Raw genomic sequence first — 12,220 nt, 5'->3', positions numbered from 1 at the left:
AGCCATTGTGTTGATATAGTGTAGAATGGAGGAACATGGAGTGCTGCGGCTGGCCTCTGCACTGGCCTGGCTCCAGACTGCTATTGTTCCTCTGTGTGAAGTGCTCCATTATCTAGAGGGTCCATTTCACCTCACTCACTTTCACACCCGGCGGAACAGTGCATGTTGTTGGGGGGGGGGGGGGGGGGGGGGGACAGTGCTGACCAAACACGGTTCCCTTACGACAAATCGTGTACAATTTACACGCACTCATAACCTTTTGCCATGTGATTATGTGAACGAAATCCTTCAACGTGCATTTTAGCATACACTCAATTTGCACATGTGAATGAAAAAGTAGTGATGGGAATTCTGGCTCTTTTCAGTGAGTCAGATTATTTGGCTCAGGTCACTGATCGGAACTGACTCATTCGGCTCCCAAATGGCTAACTCGCCATTTTTCATGAACTCATACTCTATCTAAAAACTTATTTAAATAAATAAAATTGAATTAAATAAAATCTATTTAAATAATTCCATGAAAGCATTTTAATTAAATTACACCGCAAGAGAAACAGCACTGTCTACTTTACATGTACATAAGAAAACAAAAGGCTCATACAGTATATGAATCGGCTTTGAACATTCAACAAAAAGAGCTCGCTCAAAGAGTCGACTCATCACTATTAGGTACACACGAAATAGGTGGAGAGGCTTAACAACTGTTATGTTAGGCTTTTTTTTTTTTTTTGCACTAGTGTCTTCCAGCAATTTTCTGGAGACTGAATTATGCATTTGTGAAGAAACAGCTAAGCCTGAAGACATGTTTTTGCAGAGCCCTATATTAAAGATGTGCACTCATGCTGTACGTAAACTCTTAGTACACTACATAAAACCTTCAGAGGTTCTCCAATAGGAGCAAACTAAAGAACTATTTTATCATATCACATATTATGCACTACATTATGTAAAGAACGAAACACTTGGTGATGCAGCCTGACACGAAGTGGATTATTGATTATTTTCCAATAACAGCATGTTTCAAAGTGTTTTATTCCTCTTATACCACAGTAAATTACCAACACTGACATTTTTTTTATTTACTGTACTTTTTATCCGTTTATAGATATGTTTAATGTTGTGGAATGTCCAAAAAACAATGTAGTTCCTGTAATCACTTCTATTATAACAGCTATAAACAGTTGGTCCCTCATTTGTCTCTTTTTAACTCTCTCAAAATTAATAAGACAAAATAAAAATGTCTTGTGACCAAGAAAAGTGAAAAGTCCTGAAGATTTTCCTGTGTAAGAAAACTTAAAGAAACAGCTTTACCTCTGACAGTTATGGAGTGACATTGGAGACTCCTTCCATAAATTTTAAATAAAGATTTCCTCCCAGAAAACACCATATAACTATAACTATACACATTTTTAATCCATTTACTTTATGTAGAGAATCCACTGCACGTGTCCCTCTGTAAGCTATTATTATAGAAACAATAATGTATTACAACAAGCACATTAATATAAAGCTATGATTTGCCTTGATGCAAATCAGGGGTTTATATTACAATAAGAAACTAAAAACTACAATCAAACTACAGTCTAAATGACACTGAGATCTACTGTTATAGAAAATTAATCAACACGTTCTGATCAGATCAGTTTTAAAAATTCAACAGCGCTATGGTATAATGGCCTATAACCTTGTGTGCTAGGATGGTGGAGTGTAATATACGATGCAAAAAAAATTTAAATAAGGCTCATAAGGAGAACTACCTTAGACAAACAATTCAGCAGTTTCCTTGCATGTCTTGCTGAATAAGACCATCTGACTATGTGGATGAAAATGTCAGGGGATTTTTGACAGTATACAAGAGTTCATGCATGCAAGGTAACAACATTATGGCTTAATTCTGGTTCTGCTTCATGCAAAACACAGATATAAAAACGTTTAGATTGTGTTTAAGCTCTCTGATATTGTATGTGTGAGGATGAAGTTGTACATGTCTTTAAAATGTTTGGGTGAGGCCTGGTTAAAATAAAATATTATCCCAAATGTTTCAGTGGTTTTAATTTTCATCCACCATCTTGGTGATAAATAGTGTGAGTTGCAGCACATAGACATTTTATTATATACTATAGTAATGGGAATTCATTTCAGTGAATCCAATCATTTGGTTCAGTTCACCAATAAAAGCCAACTTTCTTTTTAATTGCCATTTTCCCCCCTAAACCAGACCAGTCATTGTTTTTCTTTCCCTAACTATGGCTGAAATTGTTTCATAAAACCTTACTCTACCTTCTAATTAATAAAATAACTTTACATTTTTTCAGAGTTTATAGAAACTAAGAAATTAAATCAGCAAAGCACTGCAAATATGCATTAATGGTATTGTGTCTGCTGTGTCCGTGCTTCATTAAGACAATTCATTTTTCTTTATACTGATAATCGCCTCCTCTAATACACAGTCTGTGTAGAGTACTTCTTCAACACGCAGCAGTGCAGCGGATCCTTCCTGTCACGCTGCCTCATACACACAGCTATGAGTCGAAAACACATCTCACCATTCACACTAATAAACAGCTCAGATGCAGTTTGATTAAATTACACTGCTAGAGCAACAGCATTGCCTACATGTATTTAATTATTTATTTATTTGTTTGTTTGTTTGTTTGTTTTAAAGAAGGAAAGAAAAAAAACCATATGGCTAATATATGTGTGGTGGCCTGGGAAAACTTGTTGGATGTCCCTGTGTCTGAATTCTGGAGAACAGCCAAAAATAATGAAACATAAATTATGAAAAATCCAAAATTGCATTTTTTTTTTCTGCCAGTAATATACTTTGATATTTCTGCATTAAAAATAGAAATCTATTTTAGCAAAAAGTGTGATTTCATCCCACAGAGATTTTCACAATTTACTCAAGTAGTGAAACTCAATTCAGTTCATTTTATTTGTATAGCGCATTTATCAATGGACATGGTCACAAAGCAGCTTTACAGAAATATAAAAATTCCAGATATATATTTTAAATTTATAAATTTAATCTAATGAGCAAGCCAGAGGTGACGGTGGCAAAGTCCCTGAGACAGTGTGAGGAAGAAACCTTGAGAGGAACCAGACTCAAAAGGGAACCCATCCTCATCTGGATGACAATGGATAGTGTGATTATAAATAATTTACCTTCTATAACTGTGTACTATATAGTCAAAAAGTGCAATTGTGTAACCAGGGACCTGTTAGCATATGAGCACCTTATGAATATGAGCATCAGAGTTATTTATGAATTCATTATATTTTTCATATGAAGTCTATTTTGTTGAAGTTATCAGCTGTTCACTGATGGAGACTTGAGTGCAAAACTGTTTGTAGCAATTGCAGTCCTAAGGCTATTATAGCAATTGCAGTCCTAAGCCATCATAGAAAAAACGTTCATAGTAATTGCAGTCCTGAGTCATCTTTATGGTTTCTAAGTGGTGTAATCACTTTTGATTGTAATCAGATATGAGCTGACAAATTGTCCATGAAGCTGCTGCATCATCACATCATCATCAAGACAGAGAAGAGCACTTACACACTCTGTACAGACGACAAGGGTTTTTAAATCTTTAAATAACCAAATAAAAAGGCATTAATAAAAAGAAACTTAACCAACAGAACAGATCTCACTGAATTAATCAGCAATTATTTCCCTTCCAATGTTAGCATGAACAGAGATCAGTGGACTGAATAGATGAGGATGAGGCTTGCCTTTAAATGCCACGAGTGATTTTTACCTCAGTTGATGAGGCAGAGACTGATGTGGATGACCCTGATAATCAAAGTGAGCACTGATTTCCAACTGCAAACTAAAATTTGGCAATAATGTTTTCCATTAAGGTTATAAAAATATCGAGGTAGGTCGTGTCTTTCAGTGGAATTGGAATGAAATATTTAAATGCAATTTGCTTTTGCTTTTTCTGGAGGTAACTAGATTTAAAATGCTATAACAACTCACAATTGAGATAAGTGCAAATAAAGCCTATTTGGATTGAATTAGTTTTATATGGGGAGATGGGATAATGTAATTATACCAGAGTATCTCTGGGATTCTAATTTCATCCAAATCCTTCATATCAGTCATTTTTATTGGCTGCGCATGCCCAAATTGTATGCCAAATTTTACCTTCTTCAAAATGTCCAGTAGAAATAACCCCAGGTAATACAGTATAGTACATCCTGTGGGGACAGAGGTTTTTCACTTTTACTTCAGTATAAGAACACTCCAAAAAGCGTTCACTGTTTTTTTATCAGCTCCTGACAAAAAAAGTTTAAAATGCAGAAAAATAAAACAATATTGATGACATTTAAAAGGACTTGTGAGAGAAATGACACATCCAGGAGTTTTAGGTAAGTTATTGAGCTCCTAGCAGAGTACAGCCTACATTACGGTCATGTGACCTCCTAACGATCAAGCAGAACTTGTGCATCCACAAGCCCTACAATAAGTACTAATAACAAAGGTCAAAACAATCAGCCTGTATTAACATGAGGTGAACATAGTACACATAGTGTGACAACTATGCGTACGCTGTGAAGACACTCCCATCTGTGATTTATACAGTGTCTGCTTACCCTAAGTGAATGTAGCATAATTACTACAGACGTCCTCATTACTTACCAGACATCTGGCTGGAAATCTTATCCTGTCTGAATAGAACTTAAGACACTAATTTCAGTTTAGCCTGTAGTTTTCAGAAAATTTCAGAATTGGACAATGTGACAGGATTTCCCAGGCCACGACACCATTATTCTCTCAGCAAGCCAGCCTTCACTCATGACACATCACTAACATCCTATGTTCTGTATCAATTAGGCTTATAGTACGATATATAATGTAAAGCAGAGGTTCTCAAACTTTTTATAGCCATGGGCCACATTTAACTGCAAAATAAATTCCACAGACCTCCCTCAGTTTGGACTTATTCCATGAATACTATTTAAAATGTTCAAAGAATTTTTTTGGGGAGCCATAGAGCTTACCATTCCCCAACTTTCCACTGATAGAACGTATTAGGTCTGAGTTAACTTTGGTTCTTGGATCCCTAAATATAATAACTTTGATAATGTGGGTTGTGAATTCCACCACAGCAAAATAAAATAAAATAAAATAAATTACAGTCCCCTGGCTATGCTTCATGGTCCCCTGGGGGCCCCCATATTGAATACTCTCTTGTGTAAGGAGTGCTTATTGGATAGCATATCTCATTAACCTCATTAGCTGAGGTTGTATTAAATCTGGGAATGTATAATACTTGTTATCATGAAATAAATAAATAAATTCATGATTTAAAATAAATAAATCAATATTTTATTCATTTAAAAAAGCAGGAAGGGTGAAAGTTGGTGTGGAATAAAACGCTGAGACCTTTTTTTCTGGTCTATACCTTTAAGTTTAAACCCCGCCCCTTATGCAAATCTGTTTGGCTGCGTCAGCGGAAGCGGTACGTTTATTTCCGACTGATATTCCCTTTAAAGGCGTATTTAAAGTGGCTTTAACTGCAAGACGTCTCAGAGGATCCGGCCAGTGCACCAAAACAAAAACCAACGCACATCCAGAGGCTGCTGGAAAGACGCGTCCTGTAGGAGAGAGCCACTGCAGGGGATTGTGTACAAACACACGGCTTTCTGGGTAAGTATCTGGTTTGTGGTGTGAGTGTGAGGCTTTATTATCCGGAGCAGCATCTCGGCTCCTGTCCTTCCCCTGACTCGACGCTGTCGACACTGTAGTAGCGCGGATAAATCGGCTGATTTGTCATCCTGGTTTTATTCATTATAGCCATGCTTCTCAACACAGAGCAGCAGCAGCAGCATGGGATCATTTGGCTGAAGTTGTCAGTGTATTGAGTCATCGAGGTATCCAGATACAGAGATCTGTCACAGCAGCGTTAATATGTTACAGTAACAGTATCATGTTAATGTTAGAACTCATCAGATGCTGGATTTGTCGGATTTTTGTAGTTTTATGATAATCTTGTTGATAGGCAAGTGGATTTTGCTTGGTTGCTCTTGTTGCCGTGCCTGTGCCTGTCATAGATGCATATGATTTATGCAGTAGTTTTCCGATGGGACCGCATCTCACACACACACACACACACACACCCACACACACACACACCTATTGCTGGCATCCACGCTCCATTTACCAAAAATTATGTAATCATATTTAATACTATAAAATGAATTCATAGCATTAATAGTCTATATGCATTCCTTCTTTATTGGCTTTATTGTCATTTTATTATGATTAGGATTAGAGCTTTTTATTTGTTTGTTTGTTTGTTTGTTTACAAACACAGAAGCCTGCTAGATTTAATTGCCAATTGCATGCATTACACACAGCGACATATTTATTTCTCATACTAGCATTTCAATACATGTCTATGTATATATTTGTTATTGTAATTGCCGACCTCTGGCACGCAGCCAGAGGGTTGCCAGATTGTAAAGAAATCCTGACTCCAAACCTCCAGCAGTTCTGTAAAACGTGTAACTATAACTTTTCTGACTAGATGCTACACCATAAAAAAAAAAAAAAGAAAAGTAAAACTGGGAAAAGATACTGACAATCATCAAAATCACATCTATATCTGTATATTAAGGATATTTAAAGGATTTAAAAAGGAGAGCTCAATCTGGCAACCATGGCTCCGCAGATGTTCAGTATAGTAAGGTGTACTGAAGGTTCTAATAATATGGAGGGGCATTATGGAAAAAAAAATCATGGTGTCATCATTGTACAACCTGATATTTTTTGGTGCAGATGGTACAGCTCACTGCTGCAATGTAATTACAACATTATTTAGTTAGTATGGATACTTTTAATGTGCTCATGACCTTTAAAATTTTCAGAAACTAATCTAGAATAATATAGCATTTTAAAATAGAAAGATTTCCCAAATTTCACCGTGTTAAAAACTTGGTGATATGTGTCTGTGGACTTTTTGTGATAACCGTCCATGCTAAATAGTATGACAATAACATTATCACCATTTTAGTCTTCCCGTAGAATGGAACAAACTTAAACATTAACCTGTCTTTTAAACCATTCCAAGTTGAGGTTTTCTAAATACATGCTCTCCTCTGCCATGATTGAGAGAAACAGTTTTGGATAAGGAAGCGCTAATCTTATATCTGACAGTCTGATTCACTGCCACATTCTTAATCGATCAAACGCACATGATTTTCTTCTTTTTCTGATGCAGCTCGGTTCGGATCTTTACTTCCACTTTTCACCTAGCTGAAAGAAAATAATTGCAAATCAGCCTTACTTTATTATCAGATTCTCAGGTGTTGAGCAACACTAAGAGTAAGAGTAAGATATTCCTTTATTTGTCCCGCAGTGGGGAAATTGCATTCTGATATTCTGAGCTCTGATATCATACAATAGTATCATATTGCATGTGTGAAAATATGATCTCTAGTTTTGGCATTTGTGCTGTATATTCCGTGAGATGACAATAAACCAGAAATCACACTCAGTGGTGACGATTTTGATTAAAGCAGAAGTGATAGGTGCTGATAAAGGGTTCTCACCACTCAGTCATGTGAGAGAAATATGCTGAGTTCATCATTCGATGGTTTTGTCTGTGCTGCATTGAAATCAGATGCAAATAAGCCCTGTAAAGAAGAGTGTGATGTAAAGCAGAAAGGACAGAGTGCATTGTCATGTGCTGTTTTGCTCCCGAGTTCCTAGAATACCTGTGGTCTTGTGTATTGGCTGTTTGCTATGCTTTCCAGAGCTACATGTTGACTGCCGTCATTTTGTTTGACCTTCCCAGGTGCCAAAACTGCTGCTTAGCTGGCGCACGGCTGACAACAGTGCAGAGCCACGTCTGTAAAAGAGCTGCTGCATGCAGGCACAGGAGATTTATGAAGCTTTCAAGGCCTTTTGGTGAGTCATCCAAGCCCTGGTTTGGCCACTGGGATATATTTGCGGTTGTGAATAGTTTATGCACCGCACCCTCAAACAAACACACTGGTGATAGGTTGTAAAAGCACAGGACTGCTTATTCATTTATGTTTACTAATTTTCTAATGTGAAAGTTATTCCCAAGTGGTGTACTCTGATAAGAAGACGTTAGTTCCCATATTTCCCTTACTGCTATCGATTGCGCAATTCTAGCTGACTCAGCTGAGCCGCACACATGACTGCTGAGAGGGATGATGTAAAAAGAGAAGCAAAACTCCAGACGTCTGAATATTTCTCCTACTTGTTTATTAATGCTTTGTCTTGGGGTTAATGACCTATTACATAGACTTTGTTCTGTAGTGGAGACTGTTATTCATTTTGAATATAAAATACAAGTAATATTGATTTATAAAGACAGTAAAAGATCTAAAATGTAAAATGTCATTCTACATAAAACGAACCTAATGTGTCAAACAGTGTCTTCTAAGAGTGTCTGTTTATTACTGATGCGCTGAGCAGCTCAGCACAAGCCAGTTTATTGACTCTCAGTATTAGTTAATTGTCAAAAGCGGCAATTAATTCGGTCACTGGCTTTCCCTGTATAGAGATCACATGCAGTAATCACAAGTGTGTGTATAATCCTTACAAACATGCAACGCTCTCATCCACATAACAAAACTAAAACTAAAATTCTGGTCACTCTGGAATTCTGGAATTGAAAACTGAACCCAGAACCCAAGTGCTGTTTGTTTAATAATATTGAGAAGACCAAGAAGAAGAAAAAGAAGCAATAAGCAATAATGAGCATTTTATATTGTTGTATGATTGTAACGATTTATTTTGCTTTTTATACCTTTTAAAATTGAAACTCGTTGAATTAAAAGCAATTAATGCTTCTTTGAAATAACACAAATAAACAAACACTGTATTATCGACAAGTCCATCCTTTCAACAGGACATTACTCTGCACACCAAACCTGACAATAAAAAAAACAAATATCATAAAATATAAAATTATTATATGTGATTCTGTGCATTATTTTATTGACTGTAGTGTCATGATTTCACATGGGCTATCAAATCTGTAAAGTCTGCTGGTGAGACATAGTTAGTTTTAAGGTTAAAGTTCTTGGCATTTTAAGAGCTTTAACAACAAACAGTAAAACCTTAAACTGTAATGGACATAGAGCCAGTGCAAGGCCAATAATCTGTGTTCTGCTTCAAAATTGTATATTTCTTTGCTTTTTTTTAATGGAATCAGTCAGTCAGAAGAAATTAAAGCAGTAATTTATTTCTTTCTTACCCCAAAGACATGTTTAGTGTCTGACGATTGCTTCTTTAGAGGATAATGTAGCTGAAAAGTAATGGCCATCCATCCTACCCGAAAACTTTCTCTGGAAATACAGTACTGTGCAAAAGTCTTAGGCACATGCAAAGAAATGCTGTAGAGCAAAGATGCCTTCAAAAATAATGAAACTAAATGTTTCTACATTTAAAAAAAAAATACTATAAAGAGCAGTAAAGAGTAATAAATGAAACAAAGTCAATATCTGGTGTGACAATCCTTTGCTTTAAAAAAAAAAAATAGTAGCCTCAGGTACAACTTGTGCAGTTTTATAAGGAAATGAGCTGTAAGTGTTACTGAGCATCTTGCAGAAGCAGCCACAGTTCTTCTGGAGACTTTGACTGTCACACTTGCTTCTTATTTTTGCAGCGAAACCCAGCAGCCTTCATTATGTTTTTTTGTCTGAAAAGTGTCTCTTATGTAATATGCTTCTTTCTTTACTGACATACAAACAGTTTTCTGGAACATTTAATTTTGTGCTGGAAAACTAATGTTTGGAAATTTAAAACGTTTTTGTACTGAATCAATAATGTAGAAGTCATAAAATAAAAATCTATAACAAAGTTTGTACTACAAAAAATAGGGTGCCTAAGACTTTTGCACAGTACTGTATGTTCCTGAAATCATATTCACTTCTTCAGTTCTTCAATTTCTGATGAGGTTTAGGACACAGTGTGACGTACTGCGATCTAAAAACAAAATTTGAACAAAATTTCATTGTGTATCTTTTTGCCTTATCTTTTCACTCACTAGGCTCCGTCTTCAAACTGGAAGGTGGAAGTTATGCAGATGATGATAGCGTTATGCTTTGGAATCAGATTTGTAAATATGAAAAAAAAATCCTATTTTATTAAAAAATTCCATAGCTTAGCTGAAGCAAGATATTGGATTATCTGTATTAGCTTCATAGTTCCAGTGCAAAACCTAATAAACAAGTTTCAGACACCAGACATGTCATGGTTGATTGACTACACTGACACAGCAGTTTAAAAGATCTCAAATTTACCTGTGGCCTTCTGTCACTTGAGACTTTTTCCTGCACTTGTGGGCATCATATATAAAGTGGTAAGGTTTTTCTCAACAATACACTACACCTGATTTAAAAATTGCTCTCTGTAAAGAGTCTTTTTAGGAAACACTTTGTCTTTCTTTGTATGGATGAGTGCAGAGAGACTCCCAGACTCTACTAACCACAAGTCTCAGAAAAAAAAAAGCACCTGCAACATTAACCTACTTTGTAATTTCACCTAAAAACATCTCTGTCCTCAGCACCCATGTTTAATCTTATACAGATCGTTGGTTTTTCTGAGACTCTGACCAGCCTGGCTTCTCTGTGTTTTGTGCAGGGAAACTGGAAAATGTTTCAGGAGGATTCAATTATTTTGCAATCAGTATGCTTTTCATTACTAGTACGAAGGTAATAGAAGTCTTGAAAGTCTTAGTTCTTTTTTTTTTTTCTTGTGGTGGGTATATTTTTCAAATTTAGTCATCTATTAAATACAAAACAACTTATTGGATTTTTTTTTTTTTAAATTAATAAACCCACTACCACCCCCTCTCTTCAGAGGACAATAAGTACTTTGTTTGTAATATATAAAATTACTTTTGTGGACAGTTAAAGCCCCTAAGAGATAGGGGAAAAGAAAAGGAAAAATAGTTAGGAAAATAAAGGATAAGTATTAAAAAAAAGGTTATAATAAAAAAAAATACATAAGAAGAAAATTTTACATTATGGGGGAAAAAATTATACACCTGTGCAGGTACTCATCCACAAACAGCATTCTTCAGAAAAAATAGGCACAGATAGTTGGGAGAAAAGGAAATATATATACACACACACACACACATGTGTGTATATATATATATATATATATATATATATATATATATATATATATATATATATATATATATATATATGCTGGACATATGCATACATACACACATACACGTGTGTGTGTGTATATATATATACATATATAATTTTTTTTTTTTTTTCTTATTAACTTCAAGAGAGAAAAAAAAAGGATGGTCAGACATGACTATTTATAACATAAGTGATAACAGGAGCTATTATGTCTCATGGACATTCCACAGCATTAAACATAACTATAAATGGATTTTTTTAAAAAGCATGTCTTTGTTTCATTTATTATACTAAAATTAAAACCCCTTGTGCCATGCTGTTCCTGGCAAATAATCAACTTCAGGGTGGTAACAGTAACTCTACTTCATGTTGGGCCAACTTACAGCACCTCATTGTTGATTATTTTCTAATAATAGCATGCCCCATTGTGTTTTATTGCCTAATTAGGATTAGTCATTAATATTGCAATCCTCTGAAGCAGTAAAAATGATTTCGTTTAAGTTACTTAATGCTACTGGTAACAACTTGACTATTGCAGCCTTTTTGACTATTGCTAAGTGATTAGTCTAGACTACTGCCTACAAACATGCCCCAATTTGTAGGATAAGCTGTCAGACATCTTAAAGGTTTTGCTATCCATGAGCATGAGCTACCTTTTACATAAGAATTTGACTGCCAAATATCAAGTGGGATCAGAGGCGGGTTGACTGCACATGCTCTCTTGATTGTAATGAGCAGAATACGCTACTTCCAGATTGAGTAGTAAGGCCTACATTGTAGTGATGGATCTTTGAGCTGCTTTTTACACCCTCAGATGACCTGTATTGTATTCTGATGCTGGACGAGGTGCGTGGGAGCTCACCGAGGTGTTTCGATGGGAAAGGAACGGTTGTTGCGGCTTATCTCCCCACCCCCATTCCCGGTCAGCACAAGGTCATTGTTTCCCTGTGGTTTTATTTCAAGGATTGAAACAAACCTGCTCAAGAAAGTGTTCTCAAATTACTGTCTTATCAGTCTAAAATGCACCTTATCATCTTACTGTTTTCTTTGTTCCCTTTCCACTGAGTGAAATCAG

At 35.8% G+C, this 12,220-nt stretch overlaps 1 protein-coding gene across 2 annotated transcripts in view; it reads left to right on the top strand.

Annotated features, from left to right (window-relative positions):
* The first annotated feature begins 5,491 nt into the window (after positions 1-5,491).
* The window catches only part of LOC113536039 (solute carrier family 45 member 4), a 47,051-nt gene continuing 40,322 nt past the window's right edge, over positions 5,492-12,220 (top strand). The window contains exons 1-2 of one of the 2 annotated variants that reach the window (XM_026929722.3): positions 5,492-5,653; positions 7,803-7,915. The gene's annotated coding sequence lies outside the window, so the exon portion shown is untranslated. The remainder of the gene's footprint in view (positions 5,654-7,802; positions 7,916-12,220) is intronic. The other variant, XM_053228404.1, reaches the window with a different exon arrangement.

Source organism: Pangasianodon hypophthalmus, chromosome 23, assembly GCF_027358585.1.
Source record: "Pangasianodon hypophthalmus isolate fPanHyp1 chromosome 23, fPanHyp1.pri, whole genome shotgun sequence".
NCBI classification, from domain to species: Eukaryota; Metazoa; Chordata; class Actinopteri; order Siluriformes; family Pangasiidae; genus Pangasianodon; species Pangasianodon hypophthalmus.
This window is presented reverse-complemented; position numbering and strand designations above follow the sequence as displayed.